General features: G+C 38.4%; 1 long non-coding RNA gene across 1 annotated transcript in view; it reads left to right on the top strand.

The window, feature by feature from the left end:
* LOC141396387 (uncharacterized) overlaps nucleotides 1-11,317 on the top strand; it is a 118,503-nt gene extending 107,186 nt beyond the window's left edge. Inside the window, exon 5 of the long non-coding RNA XR_012411151.1 lies at nucleotides 8,037-11,317. This is a non-coding gene — a long non-coding RNA (uncharacterized lncRNA). The remainder of the gene's footprint in view (nucleotides 1-8,036) is intronic.
* Nucleotides 11,318-22,840: the final 11,523 nt, after the last annotated feature.

Below are 22,840 nucleotides of genomic sequence, written 5' to 3'. Positions count from 1 at the left end.
TTTTACTAGTTTGTTGATGTGGCTAGAAAAAAAAATTCTTCAAAAATTTATGAAAATCGGTTAAGATTTTGATATTGCTCCAATAGTATATTTGGCCAATTGGGGCCCTATAATATAGCCCCATATTAAAATTTAGCCGATTTTCACAATTTTTTGCAGGATTACTTGTTTAGCCACTGAAATGAACTGTTAAAATTTTATCTTCGTTTGGACAATAAATATGGCCTTTAGAGCAATTTCGTGAAAATTCACCTTTGGCCCCATACACAGATTACTATGGAAAGTTTCAGGCACCAGTGGCAATCTTAAAATCTAACAAAACTAAACACTTTAGTGGGTGCCGCATAAAAAAATCCGACATCGATTTTTCCCTTTGAGGTAAAACCAGTCTAGTATATACCATCTTAAACCAAAAGGCTGAGGGTATAATAATCCTATAAGTCTGAAAAAGTTTCTTATTTAAAACAATTACTCAATAAAAGTTATAAAAAATAAAACACAATTATTTGGGGCATTGTGGCGTTTTTTTATTGGGATAGCGTTTGCAATTTTGTTTTTTCAAAATAGTCTGGCTTAATCCCATTGTTGTTGTTTTAATATTTTAAAACAACTATTTTATTAGTGGAAAATAAATAATTACATCTATTTAATAATAAATTTTAAAATTGACTATAAAACTTTTATTATGACCAGTAAACCATTCTTTCAATAACGAACATTTATAATAATATTTAAAATTGTGTTACCACAAATGGAAGATGAATCATTTATTACCCCCCATCAATTGATTTCCCATAAACTTCTTACCATCCCCACAAATTGTAAATTACATTTCAAATATTTCACAATTTTTACCCAACTCAACTTTCTGCAGCAAACCAATAGCAACCGTCATCATCATCAAAGCCAAATCAAAGGCAAATAAAATCAACAAAACACAACAGCAGCAGCAATTCGATTCGATTCGAGAGAAATGTTGGCAGTTTTGTCTAGCCTCAGGACAGTGATGAAAATCAAATGTAAACCACAAGTGGAAATCAATTCACGCACTCAATTAATCAGTTTGAATACTGTAAACATCGGCAATGTGAACAGTGAGCGAGTCAGTCAGTCAGTCAGTGGGTGATTGCTTTAGCAACAGAAAATGAAATAGAAAACCATACCTAAAACAACACCAGTCACTAAACCTCCTCCCAACTGGAGTAGTCGTCCTCTACACATAGATGCTAGGAACATTTTGTTATTTAGCTGTAAAAAAACGTTGGTTGGAATGATGAAAAACAACAACAACAATATCATATCACCGCAACAAAATACTCGTATGAAGCACTTACTCCACAACTTCCGAACTCTTAGCTTAGTTTCGTAACACACACACACACATGTTAAAAACGCCCCAACAAATAGACAAACAGTTTGAGGATATTTTCAATGTTGGTTTCAAATTGACTAGGTCGTTGAATAACAACAACAATAACAACTAAGCGAAACGGTTTGAGAGGGAGTTCTCCACATTTATCGTCAAGGACAGACATATCAAAAGCACACACAATCTAAAATTGCCTAAAGTTATACAATATGAAAAATGTGTACGTACGCATATGCAGATATCGACATCCATACATACGCATGTACGCACATTTAAAGCCAGAAAGGCAGCGTTTATAACTCGAAGTGCTATTGCACAATAGGGTAGGTGTAATGAATAATAATGGAAAATTTTTGGTGAAATATTTTTCTTTTTATTTGACAATTTTTCTCTCAATCTTCCCGATTTTAGTATTTGTAACATTGTATAAGGAGCTAACCTTAGCCCTGCGTTTTCTGTCTTTCCAAACAAAACACTTCATGTCATTTAAAGAATTTTTCTCTTGAACACTTTACGCTTTGGACCCATACAACATTTGGGATATTATTTCTGATACAATGAGTATAATGGGGGTTTCACATTAAACCGCATTTTCAATCCAAAACTGTTGTTGTAACATCGCGAAACCTACGGCATTGGTTTGATTCTGGCCAAACCACAATTGTTTCGGGTCAATCCGGTACTTCGCCGCTTTGGCATTGCCTATCTTTGGACCTTATTATTATTAATGTCTTCTAGCAAAAGGTTACAGAAGGTTTTCTAACAGAAGACCTTCGGGTGTTTGTACTCATCCAAGTCCAGTATAGTCAGCGCAGATTTTGAGCTATTTGCCACAACCGAATCAGAGATTGGAATCGGCTCGATTGGAAGGAAATGTATCATCAAGGTTCCTGTCACCAAATTGGTTGTAGTAATGCACTTGCTTATTATTCCGATCGCTGGCCTGTCTACTTTTAAAGGGTGTGAATGTGTGAAAGTGCTCCTTCTTACCCTCATCCGCCTGGGCATGATGGGACTATCGGGTCAGCGTGGGGACGTCAAAATTTCACTCTTTCAGGAGATCAGTAGTGGGATTCTGTAACTCAGTTTTGCTGTTACCGACAAAAATCGGTAAAATTAAAACGCAAAATTATGACAAAAACATAAAGAAGAGGCTAGCAACTACTTTTTATTCATCGTTAACTTACCGAAAAATTTCGTTAATTATCGAAATTATAAGCATTTTAATTTTACCGACAATTATCGATAACACTGGTCAACACGACTTTTGTTTCAACCGATTTTTTTTTTCAAATTCGGTCGCGAGTTATTTTCAAATTCGGTAGCGGTTTTTCTCCATCAGCTCTTGTTCTTTCGATATAGCTCAAAATCCTTTTTTACGAGTTTTACTCAGAAACTCGTTATTTTCGGATGCAAACAAATATTTTTTGTGAATTTTTCGACACTAATGTATCAAGGAGATTTTGTACGCTCGATACAAAAAGTTTTTGAAATAATTACGAGGATCACTAAAAAACCTTCTGACCTAGGTATCACGCAGTTTCGCCAGGTATCGTTTGATTTTTTTTGTGGAAAGTTTCACAGTTTTTAGCCTAAGCGTACTCAGGACAGTTTCACATACGACCATGTGTTGCGCTGTTTACAGTGGCTTGAAAAAATCACTTTGCATAAAAAGTGAATTTACTAATGAACATTTTCGTCCGATAATTTTTCACAACTTTCGACGTGGATAATCACGGCAAGGGTGGATCGATCAAATTAAATCTGTTTATGTCGATAAAGGACCATTCTATAGCACTATGAAAAACTGGTTTAATGAATTCAATCGTGGCCGACACTCGCCAAAAAAAACGAAGTTCGTGAGGGTCTTCCAAAAACGGTCATTGTGCTAGACAAAATTAAGCCGTTCGTGAACGGATAATGCAAAAACGCCATGTTATATACTGTGAGGTAGAGGCATCCTTGGGCATTTATTCCACCAACTAACATTTGATATTGCATGAACTCTTGGCTCCAAAAATAGGGGGTTTCTTGTCAGATCCCGTGTTGGTCGGTGCAAGAAATTTCGAAAAAAAAATACGCGGTGCTTCAAACACGTTTATAAGGTGATCCAGGTGACGAATCATGAAACTATGCGTATGAGCCCGAAAATAGCAGCAATCGCCACTAGATGCTGTAAAAGCATTCATTCGATCTATACCGACAAATTTCTGACGGAAAGTTTTTAGGCTCAAAGAGGACTAAATACCAAAATTCCTATATTTCGGTAAGAGAATATGTCTAAAACTTAAAAAATACCAACAAGTAAAAATGTCGTTAAGTTCGGCCGGGCCGAACTTTTTATACCCTCCACCATAAAATAGTCTTAATTAAAATGGAATAATTAGGGTCCTTTTAGGTGTAACAACTTTTCGACAATGGATAGACTCCTACTGCCTCCCACTATTGGGTAAATTACACTGTGAACACAAATGTTGGGGCAGAGATAATTCCTTTTGGATATGAAAGCCCTTGGTGTATAATAAAATCTCCGAAGGACAGATGCGCCGTGAGTCGAACTTCCGCGTTATGGAGTGATGAAGTTTTTGCAAGAGACCCTGTAAGCCATCATGAATTAGCAATTTATCTTTGTTTGTTGTTTTTGTAGAGCACTTAAGCAAAAGTGAACAAAGATATAACGCTAATTCCTGATGGCCCACAGGGTCTCTAACAAAAATTTCATCATGCCATAACGCGGAAGTTCGACTCACTGTGGATCTGTCCTTCGGGGTTCATAATATACTCACCAAGGCCTTTCTTCCCCAAGAGGAATTTTCCGTGCCCCAGACTTTCGCCACCATTTTGTTGCACAGTGTTATCTAATCTAATCTAAAAAAATGTGTTCTGCTAAAATTCTCAAAATACCGAAAATCGGGAGATACCGTTATATGGGGGCCATACCAAAACATGGACCTATGTTGACGATGTTTGGTGGAGATGTTTCATGACCATTGAACCTCAAATGGCAAATTACAGCTAGTTCAGTTAAAAATTGTAGCTAAAATTCTCAAAATACCGAAAATCGGGAGGTACCGATATATGGGGGCTTGGAATACGTTGACTTGGACTTGGACCTACGTTGACGATGTTTCTTGGAGATGTTTCATGACCACTGAGAACCTCAAATGTTAAATTACAGTTAGTTGGATTAAAAATTGTAACTAAAATGCTCAAAATAACGAAAATCGGGAGGTACCGTTATATGGGGGCTATACCAAAACATGGACCTATGTTGACGATGTTTGGTGGAGATGTTTCATGACCACTGAGAACCTCAAATGTCAAATTGCAGATAGTTCGGTTACAAATTGTGGCTAAAATTCTCAAAATAACGAAAATCGGGAGGTACCGTTATATGGGGGCTATACCAAAACATGGACCTATGTTGACGATGTTTGGTGGAGATATTTCATGACCACTGAGAACCTCAAATGGCAAATTACAGCTAGTTCGGTTAAAAATTGTAGCTAAAATTCTCAAAATACCGAAAATCGGGAGGTACCGTTATATGGGGGCTATACCAAAACATGGACCTATGTTGACGATGTTTCGTGGAGATGTTTTATGACCACTGAGAACCTCAAATGTCAAATTGCAGATAGTTCGGTTAAAAATTGTGGCTAAAATTCTCAAAATACCGAAAATCGGGAGGTACCGTTATATGGGGACTATACCAAAACATGGACCTATGCCCATATCCTTTGGGATATAAGTTTGTTGATCACTAGGGACCCTAAGTGCCAAATTATAGCTAATTCGATGTGCAACTGTGGCGAAGAACGTCAAAATACCTCAAATCCGGAGGTACCGTTATATGGGGGCTATACCAAAGAGTGGACCGATATAGCCCATCTTCAAACTTGACCTGCCTATGGAAAAAAGACCCTCGGGTGCAAAATTTCAGCACTCTATCTCAATTATTGCGGACGCTAGAGTGATTACAACAGACGGACAGACGGACATGGCTAGATCGTCTTAGAATTTTATCCTGATCAAGAATATATATACTTTATAGGGTCGCAAATGATTAGTTCGATGTGTTACAAACGGAATGACAAACTTAATATACCCTCCATACTATGGTGGAGGGTATAAAAATCAAGAAGTACGCTTCTATGGGGATATAGGAAGACTCTTCTGGAATATTTTATAACTCTTGGAAGACGAAATAACGAATTTCAGCCATTTCGGTTGGATATTGACATCACAATCTTCAGTATTACGAAAATCGGGAGGTACCGTTCTATGGGGGCTATATCGAAACGTGGACCTATACCGACGAATTTTAGTCAGAAATGGGGCAATATGTAAGATGGACCTGTACAGACATTTTTCTGGCGAACAGTTTTATATCACATTGAAGACTAAATACCAAATTTCAGCCATTTTGGAGGAATATTGAAGACACAACCTTCAAAATACGAAAAATCGGGAGGTACATTTCAATGGGGGCTATATGAAGGCGTGGACCTATACCTACAAATTTAAAAGGGAAGTTTGAGTACCCCCAACGAAGTCTAAATACCAAATTTCAGCCATTTCGGTGGAATATTGAGGCCACAACGTTCAAAATACCAAAAATCGGGAGGTACCGTTCTATGGGGGCTATATGAAGGCATGGACCGCTACCGACAAAGTTCTGGGGGAAAGTTTTGTACCACCAACGTAGACTAAGTACCAAATTTCAGCCATTTTGGTAGGATAATGAAGCTAAAACCTTCAAAATACCGAAAATCGGGAGGTACCGTTCTGTGGGGGCTATATGAAGGTGTGGACCGATACCGACAAAATTCTGGGGGAAAGTTTTATACCCCTAAAGAAGACTACGTACCAAATTTCAGTCATTTTGGTAGGATAATGAAGCTAAAACCTTAAAAATACCGAAAATCGGGAGGTACCGTTCTATGGGGGCTATATCAAAACGTGGACCGATATATCCCATTTTCAATACAAACCATCCTGCAAGTAATAAAAACTTCTGTACCAAATTTTGATTCTCTATCTTTAAAATTGCGAGCTGTATCTTGATTTCAACAGACAGACGGACGGACGGACAGACGGACATGGTCAAATCGACATAGAATTTTATGCTGATCAATAATATATATACTTTATAGGGTCTCCGACGAATATTTCGATGTGTTACAAACGGAATGACAAATTTAATTATACCCCCTATATGGTGGTATAAAAATATAGAAAGCATATGACGGACCTTGGAAAAATTGCATATTTTGAGTACTTCAAGCTGTAATTCCGCCATGGGCGAAGTCATAGGATCTTCATATGGTATACCGGATATGCTTATGGTGTCTACTATATAGTCCAGTATTCAAATATATAATATAAAGTTCATAGAGCCCTTGTACTCAGAAGATTTGCGGTTTGATTCACAGGCCAGGAAACATCAAACATTTTCAAACGTCTCTATAAGTGGTGTCATAAGACACGTCGTACGGTCTCGGTGATAAACAGTAAGTCTCATATCACTGAGCAAATATGAATCGGGGTGCACACATTGATATGATAGAAGTCTCTATAAAATATAATTTTTTTTTTTTATTTTTATTTCCCGACACATTGTCTAAATTTAGCTTTTGTGTCACAAACAAATACGCCTTAAAATCTTCCTAGATTTATCTTCGTCATCATGTCACCCACCATGTGACAACATGACGTTTTCATTCTCACAATAATAATTATAATCTGTAAGCGGTGTTTATTTAACAATACCTGAGGTCACATTTATCATTTGCCAAACAAAAAAATAAAAACCGTTGCGTCTTCATATATGCGGAGGTGTTTAATGGCTCATTTTAAAAATTGGGCCAAAGCTACCTTGAAATACGCACAATGACTTAATTATCCTGTTTCAGTGTTAATGACATTCTTATACTTAAAATACAATGAAAAGACGAAGAAGAAAAATAATAAGGTATGGCAAAAGCAAACAATAGTCTCTCACCCCCACCCACTCAACATTTCCCCCACAATTATAAGATAATGTCTTTGTAGGCATATATGTGTGAATGTGTGTTGGTTTTGTCCTTGCCTTTGGAAATCAGGAAGTATATTTTTAGTACTTATTTACGCTACTCTCCTTACCTTTGTCTTTGTCCTCATCATCGAAACACCAGCAACAGGGTGTTTTATGGCATAAAGAAAGTAAAGCAGCCATATAGTGGAAAGGAGCCGCAATGATAAATGTGGGAAGAAGAAATGGGGGTGAGTTGAATTCTAAAGAAAACTGCGAATATAATGTCAACCATCTGTATTATATGAAGAAAAATTGGGGTCACCATTTATGATATTGGAATTTATTTTATGTCTTTCTTTGGCTTTGTTAAGTTTAATGGTGGTTGCAAGGATGGTGGTTGGCCTTTATATATGAATGCCGTCTTCTTCCCATTTCTGCTGATGGTGTGACACTGATTATATTTAAGATTTTTATTTTTAATTATAAGTTCGGATAGTAATCACTTAAATAAATGTGCTGGCACATTTTTCTACGCCTTAGAAATATTTTTTTTTTCATTTTAAATATAGAAATTGTCTTTTGTTTACATTTAGGAAATAATTTATAATTATAATTAATTTTCTTCTTTCCTGTTTTCGTTTTTTCTTGCAGGTTTTGTCTTCCTTGCGACTGGAGAGAGAGGGAAGTTCTACCACACAGACCTCAAGGTAAGTGTAATTAAATTGTAATTATCACAATTAAAGATAGATAATAACCATACCCTATAAGTATGTGCAACTATATGGAAAGACACATTCTATGATCGATTCTCTGTAAAGATAGTGGCTGACCTTAGAAAAGAACATTTTGTATTTTTATGCAAAGAAAAAATTGCTACGTTTTTCATATATTTCTAAAAAATTACGACATAAGCACGTTATATTGAGCCACTGATGTACATTGTGCAATGTCTTTTAAAGTTTGCATCTCGCATAAACTTTTTGGGTGCCACCGTGGTGCTATGGTAAGCACGTCCGTCTTGCATTCTGTATGCCCATGTTCAATTTCCAGCCAGCAAAAAACTATTTTCTTTCCAACAATGGCAAAATACCCCTCAGCGTAATGTAAGCGACATTTCGTGATTATTTCACCCATGTAAAACTTCTCTACACGCCGTTCGCACTCGGCGATAAAAAGTAGGTCCCATATTATTGAGCTAATATGTATAGGCGTGTATTCATTTTATGTGAGAAGCATCTAGTGCCCCCTCGGGGATTTGTATGGGAACAAATGTTTGTAACCTTTTCCAGCAGAATACTGAATATGTCACTTGAAAGGCTGTCTTCTACTTTGACACCTCTTTTGTTACTGAATTTAGTGGGAAGTTAGTCAGTTAGTGTCATCTGACAAAATAGAATGAGGTTTGCGGGATTACGAAATTAAGACAAAACAAATAGGAAAGTATCAGACAGTTGTGCCAACAGAGGTATGTACAACCTCAGCTCCGGACCAAAAGTAAAAAAGTAAACACAATACTTCTGACGCCTATCGGACTTCCACCATCGTAATTAGAGCCGTATACACAACATGTTGCCAAAAATTTAAAAACGATCCCAGATAAGTTCCTAAACTGTACTCTTTCCAACCTTTGTGTTTGAGGAACACGAGAGAATGGTCCGATGTAGTGTAACGACGGGATTTCTCCCCGTGGGCTAGAATAGCTCGCCGGGGTCCAGCGGTTCGTACAGAAATTTATTTCGAATTTGTGAGAGAGAAAGAGAAAGAGCAGTATGTTTTGTTGTTCTCTTAATCAAATTTTATTCAATGACTAAAGGATTCTATATAATAAGTTCACTGTTTGATTGTTCATCTAAGAACATAAAGTGTTACAAGGAGTCTACCGGTCCGCCGTCCACAAGTTATTAAATGGGCTCACTGGATTCGGGATACGAGACCTGGATAAGTACTCGTGGTAGTGCAATGGGGAAGCCGGGGGTGTTGGTTTAACAGAGACCTGGATAAGTACTCTTGGTGGTGGAATGGGAAAGCCGGGGGTTGATTTAGCAGAGACCTGGATAAGTACTCTACGGTTCTCCGGGGATTCTGGGTTGGCTCTTTCGGGTACCTAATGGGATGTCGCTACTAATAGGAGGAGGTGCGAAACTCAAACACTACAAGCATATATAAGTCAGGTTAAGGATTGCGGGAGACCTTAATAAGTACTCACGCACTACTGGGTTATGGGTTGCAAGAGACCTTAATAAGTACTCAAGCACTACTTGGATGACATGCAAGGTTAGAGATTGCGAGAGACCTTAATAAGTACTCAGGCACTACTGGGTTACAGGTTGCAAGAGACCTTAATAAGTACTCAAGCACTACGGGGTTATGGGTTGCGAGAGACCTTAATAAGTACTCAGGCACTACTGGGTTATGGGTTGCAAGAGACCTTAATAAGTACTCAAGCACTACGGGGTTATGGGTTGCAAGAGACCTTAATAAGTACTCAAGCACTACGGGGTTATGGGTTGCGAGAGACCTTAATAAGTACTCAAGCACTACGGGGTTATGGGTTGCGAGAGACCTTAATAAGTACTCAGGCACTACGGGGTTATGGGTTGCAAGAGACCTTAATAAGTACTCCAGCACTACTGGGTTGTGCGTTGCGAGAGACCTTAATAAGTACTCAAGCACTACGGGATTATGGGTTGCAAGAGACCTTAATAAGTACTCAAGCACTACGGGGTTATGGGTTGCGAGAGACCTTAATAAGTACTCAGGCACTACTGGGTTATGGGTTGCAAGAGACCTTAATAAGTACTCAAGCACTACGGGGTTATGGGTTGCGAGAGACCTTAATAAGTACTCAGGCACTACGGGGTTATGGGTTGCAAGAGACCTTAATAAGTACTCAAGCACTACGGGGTTATGGGTTGCGAGAGACCTTAATAAGTACTCAGGCACTACTGGGTTATGGGTTGCAAGAGACCTTAATAAGTACTCAAGCACTACGGGGTTATGGGTTGCGAGAGACCTTAATAAGTACTCAGGCACTACGGGGTTATGGGTTGCGAGAGACCTTAATAAGTACTCAAGCACTACTTCGAGGATAATCACAGGGCGGGAAGGACTTACCAAGGATGTCCGAGGATTCTTCAAGGAAGTATAAGGGATATTCAAGGATGTTGGCAGGATACTCACGGATGTCGGCAGGATATTCAAGGATGTCGGGAGGATATTCAGGGATGTCGACAGGATACTTAAGGATGTCGGAAGGATACTCCAGGATGTCGGCAGGATAATCAAGGATGTCGGCAGGACACTCAAGGATGTTGGCAGGACACTCAAGGATGTTGGCAGGATGATCAAGGATGTCGGGAGGATATTCAGGGATGTCGACAGGATACTTAAGGATGTCGGAAGGATACTCCAGGATGTCGGCAGGATAATCAAGGATGTCGGCAGGACACTCAAGGATGTTGGCAGGACACTCAAGGATGTTGGCAGGATGATCAAGGATGTCGGCAGGACACTCAGGAATGTCGGCAGGATACTCAAGGATGCCCAAGGGTTTTCCTGGAAACTCTATTACTTACCGAGGTCGATGTTGCTGCTTCGCTGGTCTGTTACTGACTGTCCCCCGTTCGAAGTTAGGTCGCCCTTTTATAGTGGGAGCCGGCCACGTGTTCTGTGGTGGATTAACGAGACCTTTTTTACTACTCCACCAAGTGTTTGTAATGGAGCAACGGGAACTTGTTTACCAAATTTTAACATCCCAACAACACTGCCAGTGATCATCACCACGTGGTAGTGATGACTGCTGTCTCGTTGCTTTTCGGAGATAACGGCGGATCTCTCTCTTTATCTGCAATGTGGCCTCAGAACACAAAAGTCGCTCACGTGGATTAAAGTTAAATTTATTTATTCATTATATACAAACAAACAAAAAAAAATCAATAGGTCAACTTCATTGGGTGTGGGCAAAAATGAACCCAGGTGATTTTTGGTCGTCACAGTAGACAATATTCTGACATAATCCGAGTCTGTAAGAATTATTACGATGCACAATGTTTGGACCAAATCGTTTAGTGTTAGTTTAGATTCAGTTGAGTTTGTATCAGCATTCTTTTTAGGAGCTTTTGGTCCATTATCTCAGGAAGCGTGTCATAACAGTGTCCCCAAGAAGTTGCTACCAAAAATTTCAAAACGATCCGAGATGAGCTGTTAATCTGTACTTTTTCCAAACTTTGTGTGAGTATACCGATTTATTCCATATTCACACCTGATCTATGCCTGGAAGTAATATTGCAATACGCAAAGTTATGATCAATTCGGTTACACCTTTCGAAAGTTATCGTGCGCACCAGTTTAGCGATTTTTTTTAACTTTTGTGATGGAGGTAAGTTTGGACAAAATATTACGACACCCAAAATTTAAACCAAATCGGTTGGTTCGTACCAGAGACATGGCTAAATCAAATGCAAATTGTCTGAAACGGATTTCGTCCAAATAAACTTGGGGTTTAAGAAAATTTTATCGATCAAAATGTATATACCTTCTTCAGCCTAAAGGCTGAGGGTCTAATCAGATATGGCCATATACGGTCAGTAGTGGAATTCTGTAACTCATTTTTCGAGCTACCGACAAAAATCGGTAAAATTAAAATGCTTATAATTTCGGTAATTAACGAAATTTTTCAGTAAGTTAACAACCAAAATAAAGTCGTCACTGAGTTCTACCGATACCAACATTGTTGTCAACTTTTATTGCTACTTTTCATTCATAATTTTACGTTTTAATTTTACCGATTTTTGTCGGTAACTCAAAAAATGGGTTCCAGAATTCCACTACAGGTACGAGTATTTCATACGTCAAGGGCTGCTTGACAAGTATCGATCTGCATATTTTAGGTATTTTCCGGATTTGGCCGCAAGATAGGATATTTATCAGTCAATGGATTTGCCATGTCTAAAGCCGCATTGATATGACCCAATCAATGAACATTGGCTTAAGTTGTTCACACAAAACCACAGACCCTATTTTTTATGCAATAGGGATCAGACTTATGTCCCTATAATTTGAGCACACACTCTTAAATTCTTTATTGTGACGGGCACAGGATACTCAGGTTCCAATCGCTGGCTAGCTGATACATGCAGCTCATCGCCACCCGTGTAGAGCAGCTCGGCTGGTAAGCCATTGGCTTCTGTGGCCATATTCTTCAAAAGTCTTTTCATTGCTGCCTTTACTTCATCTCGGCTGGGATTGGATTAGCGGTATATTCGTCGTCTTCGCTGGCATTGGATAGAAACAGTTTGGTAAAATGTTCTTTCCATTTCCGGAGCACCCTATCTGTGGCTATTACCAAATTACTTTGATCGTATCTACAGGCGGATGTACCTGTACCAAAACCAGTAGTTTTATGTTTCACTCTTTGGTAGAATTTTCGGACTTTATTCTGGCTTCTGAATGTCCCGATGTTTAGCACACTCTCCTTTTTCATTCTATCTGTTTCGGTCGGTTCTGACAAATTTCTGGTGGAAAGTTAAAACCTTCAAAATAACAAAAATCGGGAGGTATCGTTGTATAGGTTATATTAAAACGTGAACCGATACCAAAGGTCTTAGGAGTAATAAAAACGTCTATATGAAATCACAAAGCTCTATCTTAATCTATCATAGCTGTCAGAGTTGCCAGATGAAAACTTTTATAAAGAGAAAAACTGTCAAATGAAAAAGAGGATAAAGGCAATATTTTTCATTTAAAATTTTCATACGAGCCCTAACCACTATTAATTCGTACACAGAGCATATTTCAATAATGTGCTATTAAAGTATGTATATTAGGGCGACCCATAAAAAACAAAATATTTTTATTTTGGGGCTCCTACCTCCTAAACTTGTTTCGATTTGATCCAAAAACCTTATATATGAAGTTTTACGGGAATTGGTTAACGTTAACCCGTATCTACCGAGCGATCTTTGTTTCCATAGTAATTTGTATGGGGTCAAAGGTGCATTTTCACGAAAATTCTGTAAAGTCCGCAATTATGGTCCAATCGATGAAAAAACTTTAGCAGTTCATTATTGTGACGAAAAAATGATCTCTACAAAAATTTGTGACGATCGGTTAACGATAACCCGTGCTCTCTGGCCGCTCTTTATTTTTCATAGAAGTTTGTATGGGGACCAAAAACGAATTTTCCGAAAATCGCTCTACAGGCCACAATTATTTTCCAATCGATGGAAAAAAGTTTACCAGTTCATTATTGTGGCTGAAAAATGAATCCTACAGAGATTTATGAAAATCTATTCTCTTTAGACATATATTTGACGTTAATTAAGTTTCATGTTAAATAGTGAAAAAATACCTGATGTACGAATTAATAGTGGTTAGGGCTCGTAGAACAAGAATCCAGCCCCTGCTCTCGAATCACTTTGATTTCTGTTGAAGCAACTTGAATTCGCTGTATCAATTAATTAACATAGGCTGAGGGTATACCTCTGTCGGCAAAGCCGACTGATACTTTTCTACTTGTGTTCTTGATCTGGTTAGTTTTTCCGAAGAAACAGGAGAGCATTTGATTCGAAGTGCTTCTGTCATGAACAACTTTCGTTGGATTTGGCTCGCTTTCGAAGACCCATACGGTCGATTCCAATCAAGATTCCTTGTCTGTAACGATCTTATAAACATCGTTTGAAGCACCGTGATCGTTTTTATTCACATATTCTTGGCACCTATCCACAAGAGTGTTGTTTTTTTTTTTTTTTTTTTTTTTTTTTTTTTGAGCGATTGTCCACTTTTGGATCTGGATCTAACGAGAAAAATCCATTTCCGGCCAGGTGTTTATGCAATATCAAATGATAGTTGGTGGATAAAATGTCTAAGGACGTTTCTATCTCGCGGTATATAACATGGCGATCTTGCATTATCCGTTCACGCACGGCTTAATTTTTGTCTGGCACAACGTCCGTATTTGGACGACCCTTACGACCTTCGTTTTTAGCAAGTGTCGGCCACGACTGAATTATTAAACCAGTTTTTCATAGTGCTGTAGGATGGCCCTTTATCGACATACAAAGATTTTATTTGATCGATGTACTTTTGCCGTAAATATTCGCGTCGAAATTTGTGCAAAATGTTCGGACGAAATGTTTTTTGTGCGCATCGTTATTTTTAAGTCACTGTAAACAACACAACACATGGTCGTATGACAAACTGTCCTGAGTATGTTTAGGCTAAAAACTGTCAAACTTTCCAAAAACAAATTCATGCATTTTCAGAATCGGTTTAGTATTCAAGGTCCTTCAATGCTACATATGATAAAGTTTAAGTTTAATAATCATTAACGACTTTTTTAAACAAAACGTGGACCCACGTCCATAATTTTTTGTGCCAAATTATAGATAATTCGGTCGGAAAACGTAGGTAAAAACTTCAAAATACCTGAAATCGAAAGGCACCGTTATATGAGCGATATAACAAAACATAGACTTATGTCCAGAATTTTTGGTGGAGAAGTTTCTTGGCCACATCGAGCCTTAAATGCCAAATAATTGCTAATTTGGTCCGAAAATGTAGTCAAAAACGTCAAAATATCTGAAATTGGGGGTACCTTTATATGAGGTCTATATGAAAACGTGGACCTATGTCCAAAATTGTTGGTGGAGAACTTTCATGGCCACTTCGAACCTCAACTGCCAAATTATAGCTAATTAGGTCAGAAAATGTATCTCAAAATTCAAATTCAAAAATGTCTGAAATTGGGCGGTACCGTTATATGGGGGCTATTCCAAAACGTGGACCGATGTAGTCCATCTTCGAACCTGACCTGCCCCAAACCAAAAGATCCATTTACCCAAAATTTCAGCTTTGTATCTCAATTTTTGTGGATGCTCCAGTAATTACCACAAACGGACTTGCATAAAAAAAAACAAAAAGTAAAACACACAAAAAATTGCATAACTTATCTATTTTTCAACCAATTACATTAGTTTCTCCGTTTTTCAAAAGCTTCCTTAATTCTATTTTTGGTGAAAATAAATAATTATACTGTTTGGTATCTTCTAAACAGCCTGGAGAACAAGGAAAATCATTTTCCCGTTTTTAGGTGCGATTTTTTCGCACTTCAACCACTATAACTTAGCCATTTGTTAACCGAATTCAAAACTTATGAACAAGCATAAGATATTATTCGCCCCCTTTTAAAGAAAAGGAAACCAGTTGAAATCCATTGTGAAAAACAGAAGTTATTTCCGTTTCAATTTGAAAATCTTAGAAACCCCGTTTTTCACTACATTTACCGTTATAAAACAAAAAAACGAAGTGACCGAAAGGAACCAAAGGTATTTTCGTTATCCATGGACCCCAACACGATACAATTTTTGCATCAGAACCCTTGTAGCACAGTGTAATTAGGCCTTACTTAATATTTTCCTAAATTTGCCCATAATTTGGCGAATTTATTTTATTTTAATGAAGCTCTGAACGATTCCATAATCGGCGCTTATTTTGTCCTTAAATTGGTTTTAGCCTACTTTTTTGTGACCTTTTACGATAGTATTGTCCGGAAAAGATTTTCTAATAAGCCATTTCCACTTTATAAAATGGTAGAATTGTTGCCACTGTATTTACTTTATAAGGTGTCGGACGAATATTTCGATGTGTTACAAACGGAATGACAAATTTACTTATACCCTTCATATTATGGTGGATAATATAAAAATACGTTCTTCATGTTAACACTTTTTGCACTGTTGTTACATTAAATGGAAAATGGATAAAACTTAAAAGCTCTTCAAATACTATTGACAAAATTGTTATATTGAAAATATTATCTAAATTATAAATATAATTGAAATTTAACCTTTTTAAGTTGTTTAGTAAAAATTCACCTAAAATGCATTTCAAATCAAATTCGATTTCTTTAGATATGACATTCTTTGAAAAAATGAGCGTTGCATATATACATATATGTATATATATGTATATATATACATATTTAAAATAGTTAGAGCTATTGATCTGATTAAATTTTACAAAATTAAATCCGTGCTCGACATAACAATTGTAAAATATTTCCTATTGTTGTAGTGTCATAATTACATTAGTCAATTGTATAGCGCAGCGTATGTTGTAATATGATTATGTGAGTCTTGTTTATTTGTTGAGTGGCGTTATGATAGTCCTAGCCCTTAAGCCACCACCACTATTGGGCCACAAACAAATTAACTGGTCATTATAATGTCTGTATTAAATTCAAAATCCCCAAAATGCTGTGTATGGTTATTGAACTAATTGGATATTGTTACACATTACATAATAATGTTGGTGCTTTCATGTTTAATCGCACATTAAACCTCAACATTCCAATAAATGTTTATATGTGGTCTTCAATGTTTGAATAAACACATACGAGGTAGGTAAAATATAAAGATTGAGATCTTTCAGAAACATCTAAAAATATAATGATAGGGATTTTCCTATGTGTAAACGTAAGACGCGATCTCCCTGTAATAGACATAACATTTAGTTATGTACCCTAGTGCGGCGATTTATCATTAAATGAATTTTATATAAGGATCCATTTCATGGATCCATATCAAACATGTTGAAGTATTTACAAATCCATAAAAAAAAATAATTTGCTTCTTACTGGAAAGTTACCAATTGCTTATAAACAAAAACTTCCATGACATTTGCCACAGTAATGAATACTTAACGTCACCATGTATACGCCCCAATGGCCTTTAAAGTACATATAAATAAATGTATTCACAATCTCACACTTTTAGGAAAATTTCGGCAAATTTATATTTCAATAGCAGATTAAATCAGGCATAACTTTTAATTAAAATTACACTTGAGAAATAATTTTTAAGCAATTAAATGATTTATTTTGGAGGTAGAGTGATTTAAATCAACATACATATGTACATAACACACCATTCAAAAGTCAATTAATTATATTATATGCAATATCTACCGCACATGATTCTTATCTTTAAAGTGAAAATTTGCCAAAGATGTGGAAATATTTGTAAAACCCAAAGACTATTTCAAAGAATTTATTCTAATTGGCTTATTGCTTTATTATATCTATAAAATATAATATACGAACCATTAACTTTATTTGTTATTAATAATGTGGTTGATTTGTGTTGATTTTAACAGTTAAAGTGACTGAAATAGCTGACTTTATTGCAGTTGAATACAACAGCAAACATCAGAATTTTATATATACAACAAAAATACACACAATTTCATTTATTTCACTATACATACATCACTTTTTTCAACAATTTGGGGCAAACAAACAAATATATATTAACGTAGCATATAGGTGAAATTGTAAAAATTGCATATGTATAAGGATTTATTCACATGTTGCAATTGCTAATAGCCATCAAGAGGATCATGTTTCGGAAATTATTCTTTTCTTTATTTGCTATTGAGCGAAGTACTCAATGAGTGTTTAACTATTGCTATTGTTTAAATTACCTAAAAATAACAAAGAATGAATGCCAAAGTCTAGACAATCGTCACTTTAAAGGTATATTGTGTGCCATAGTTTTTGAGTTAACTTACTTACTTACTTACTTACTTAGCTGGCCCATTACAGAACATTTGTTCTATAGGCCGAACTAAGAAGAGATCTCCATTCCTCTCTATTTGTTGCTTTGCTCTTTGGAATACCGCGCCTTTTCATCTCAACATCCACTTGTTTGCGCCATCTATTCCTTGGCCTGCCAATTCTGCGTGCACCGCCATGTGGCATGTATTCATACGCCTTTTTAGCGGGTTCATCATCGCTCATTCTTATGATATGGCCTAGCCAACGCAATCGCTGCATCTCGATACGTTTAACAATATTCATGTCGTTGTATAGCAGATACAGCTCGTGGTTCATGCGACGTCGATATTCACCGTCAACGCAGATTGGTCCGTAGATCTTTCGAAGAATTTTTCTCTCAAACACACCAAGCACTGCCATGTCTGCTTGCGCAAGTACCCAGGCTTCGGAGCCATACATCAGCACGGGTAGTATCAGTGTTTTGTAGAGCGTTATTTTTGTTTGACGAGATGTGGCTTTGTTTTTAAACTGCTTACTTAATCCAAAGTAGCATCTGTTGGCCAATACAATTCTTCTTTTTATTTCACAACTGATGTCGTTTGTTGTGTTGACGGAGGTGCCGAGGTAGACGAAGTCTTTTACTACCTCAATATTATAGGAACCAACTTCCACAGTCGGTCCGAGCTCAATGGACGCATTGCGCGTCGACACCATCAACTTGGTCTTCTCACCGTTTACCGCCAGACCCACTTTAGCAGATTCTCCTTCGACCTTTATAAAGGTATCAGTTACTTCTTTTACTGATCGACCCATGATGTCTATATCATCAGCATAAGCAAGTAACATGTGACTATTGGTGTAGATTGTGCCACTTCTTTTGACGTTTGCCTCTCGTATAACCTTTTCTAGCAGGATGTTGAAGAGGTCACACGAAAGGCTGTCTCCTTGTCTGAAACCTCTTTTGGTACCAAACTCCTCGGAGAGGTTCTTTCCTATTTTAACTGAGGACCTCGTGTCAGTCAAAGTCATTTTACAAAGCCGGATGAGCTTTGCGGGAATACCAAATTCAGACATGGCTTGGAATACCTTTGAGCGCAGCGGACTGTCGAAGGCTGCTTTATAATCGACAAAAAGGTGGTAGGTGTCGATCTGCATCTCTTGGGTCTTCTCCAGGATTTGCCGCAGGGTAAATATCTGGTCAATGGTGGACTTGCCAGGTCTAAAGCCGCATTGGTATGGTCCAATAATCTCGTTGACCATTGGCTTTAGTCGTTCGCACAATATCCCTGACACGATCTTGTAGGCAATAGGGAGTAGACTTATGCCCCTATAGTTAGAGCATACAGTCTTATCTCCCTTCTTGTGGACGGGGCACAGGATACTCAGGTTCCAATCGTCGGGTACTCGTTCTTCCTGCCAGATGGTGCTAACTAGCTGATGAATACACCTTATCAGCGTGTCGCCTCCGGTTTTGAACAGCTCGGCTGGTAAGCCATCGGCCCCTGCTGCCTTATTATTCTTCAGCCGATTTATTGCTGTCTTTACCTCATCTTGGCTGGGCAGTATACATTCAATACCATCTTCTGGGATTGGGACTGTGGTATCTTCGTCTTCTTCGCTGCTATTGGATACCAACAGATTTGAAAAATGTTCTTTCCATATCCTGAGTATACTATCTGTATCAGTTACCAAATTACCTTGCTGGTCTCTACAGGAGGATGTGCCTGTACCAAAGCCATCAGTTTGATGCTTGACTCTTTGGTAGAATTTTCGGACTTCATTCTGGCTCCTGTACATCTCGATTTTCTCACACTCCCGCTTTTCCATCTCTCTCTTTTTCCTGCGGAAAAGACGTTTCTCCTCTCTCCTTTTCTCCCTGTATCTCTCTCGTGCGCTACGCGTTGCTACGGATTGTAAAGTAGCCTTATATGCCGCATTTTTCTCTTCGGTGGCAGCACGACACTCCTCATCATACCATGGATTCCTTGGTGGAGGTCTCTGGTATCCAAGTATGGATTTTGCGGCTGTTTGCATGGAGTTGGCAATGCTTTGCCATTGCGCTGATATGTTATCGGGATGAGGAGTGCTTTGATTAAGCAATTGGGCTAGTTGAGTGGAATATGCTGTGGCTATCTGTTGTGATTGCAGCTTACCGATGTCTAACTTTCGTGTTGTGTCTGCTCGTACTTTGTTTGCTACGTTTAAGCGGGTGCGTACCTTTGCTGCAACAAGGTAGTGGTCCGAATCAATGTTTGCGCCTCGGAACGATCGTACATCCAACACGCTCGATGAATGTCTTCCATCTATCACAACATGATCAATTTGGTTTCTTGTTTTCTGATCTGGAGACAGCCAGGTGCCCTTATGAATATCGAGATGATTAAATCTGGTACTGCTAACTACCATGTTTTTTGCAGCTGCAAAGTCTATCAGTCTCATACCATTGTCAGATGTTTCACTGTGGAGACTGAATTTCCCGACTGTTGGGCCAAAGATATTCTCCTTTCCAATTTTGGCATTAAAATCGCCTAGAATGATTTTAATGTCATGGGCAGGGCAACGGTCATATGTTTCTTCTAAGCACTCGTAAAATATATCTTTGGTCTGTTCGTCCTTTTCTTCAGTGGGAGCATGAGCGCAAATAAAGCTGATGTTGAAGAATTTAGCTTTTATTCGAATTGCAGCAAGTCTTTCATTCACTGGAGTGAAGCTGGATACAAGATGTTTTAGTCTCCGACTAACTACGAATCCACAACCAAACTCATGCTTTACGTCATGGCAGCTATAATACAGTGCGTCACCTTTAGGTGTTGTTGTGACGCCTTTCCCAATCCATCGTATTTCCTGTATGGCAGTAATATCGGTCTTTGAGTTAACACATAACTAAAACTTAACAGGGACAAAAATGGCCGAAAAGTTTAGTCAAAATCATCTTAGTTTAAGGCCTAGAAAAATCACAAAAATCTGAAATCGTAGTTGAGTCACGACAGACTGTGTTCCATGATTTCGTTATCTTCACATGACCTGCATATGCTATTATCTTCACATCCAATTTTGTATAAATGAGCTCTGTAAAGAGAATGCTAAACCTTTTAGAATTGTGGACGTATCCCCATGTAAGATACAAATAAACCTGATTGGCTTTAACACTGGGTGACGTAGGGGATGGAAGATACCAAGGAACGGTCCTGACCGGCTTTAAAATGGTAAAGTCCAGGATTTATCTTGGTCCCTCTCTCATCTCAAGTGGACACTGACCTCCCCGTGGTGTCACCTGGGGAGCTGCCTTTAACACCCGTTAAAGGTAGTGAGCTAACATGTGACGCGCGTTCACCCATAAGAACGTTAAAAACTTGGGTTTGGGCGTCGGTCTAGTCGGAGACTAAAACATCTGGTATCCAGCTTCACCACAGTAAATGAAAGACTTGCTGCAATTCAAATAAAAGCTAAATTCTTCAACATCAGCTTTATTTGCGCTCATGCTCCCACTGAAGAAAAGGACGAACAGACCAAAGATATATTTTACGAGCGCTTAGAAGAAACATATGACCGTTGCCCTGCCCATGACATTAAAATCATTCTAGGCGATTTTAATGCCAAAATTGGAAAGGAGAATATCTTTGGCCCAACAGTCGGGAAATTCAGTCTGCACAGTGAAACATCTGACAATGGTATGAGGCTGATAGACTTTGCAGCTGGAAAAAACATGGTAGTTAGCAGTACCAGATTTAATCATCTCGATATTCATAAGGGCACCTGGCTATCTCCAGATCAAAGAACAAGTAATCAAATTGATCATGTTGTAATAGATGGAAGACATTCATCCAGCGTGTTGGATGTACGATCGTTCCGAGGCGCAAACATTGATTCGGACCACTACCTTGTTGCAGCAAAGGTACGTACCCGTCTAAACGTTGCAAATAAAGCACGAACAGACATAACGCGGAAGTTGGACATCGATAGGCTGCAAACACAACAGATAGCTACAGCATATTCCACTCAACTAGCCCAATTGCTTAACGCGAGCACTCCTTGTCCCGATAACATAACAACACAATGGCAACATATTGCTCACTCCATGCAAACAGCCGCAAAATCCATACTTGGATTCCAGAGACCTCCACAAAGGAATTCATGGTATGACCAGGAGTGTCGTGCTGCTACCGAAGAGAAAAATGCGGCATATAGAGCTACTTTACAATCAGTAGCAACGCGTAGCGCACGAGAGAGATATCGGGAGAAAAGGAGAGAAGAGAAACGTGTTTTCCGCAAGAAAAAGAGAGAAATGGAAAAGCGGGAATGTGAAAAAATCGAGATGTACAGGAGCCAGAATGAAGTCCGAAAATTCTACCAAAGAGTGAAACATCAAACAGATGGCTCTGGTACAGGCACATCCTCCTGTAGAGACCAGCAAGGTAATCTGGTAACAGATACGGATAGCGTGCTCAGGATATGGAAGGAACATTTCTCCAATCTGCTGGTATCCAATAGTAGCGAAGACGATGATACCACAGATCCAATCCCAGAAGATGGTATAGAATGTATACCGCCCGGCCAAGATTAGGTAAAAACAGCAATCAACCGGCTGAAGAATAACAAAGCAGCAGGAGCCGATGGCTTACCAGCCGAGCTGTTTAAAACCGGAGGCGACGCGCTGATAAGGTGTATGCATCAGCTAGTTAGCACCATCTGGCAGGAAGAACGCGTACCCGACGATTGGAACCTGAGCATCCTATGTCCCGTCCACAAGAAAGGAGATAAGACTGTATGCTCCAACTATAGGGGCATAAGTCTTCTCCCTATTGCCTATAAGATAGTGTCAGGGATATTGTGCGAACGACTAAAGCCAATGGTCAAGGAAATAATTGGACCATACCAATGTGGCTTTAGACCTGGCAAGTCC

This window comes from Musca autumnalis, unplaced genomic scaffold, assembly GCF_047663935.1.
Source record: "Musca autumnalis isolate F117 unplaced genomic scaffold, ASM4766393v1 scaffold_3, whole genome shotgun sequence".
In the NCBI taxonomy this organism is placed as follows: domain Eukaryota; kingdom Metazoa; phylum Arthropoda; class Insecta; order Diptera; family Muscidae; genus Musca; species Musca autumnalis.
This window is presented reverse-complemented; position numbering and strand designations above follow the sequence as displayed.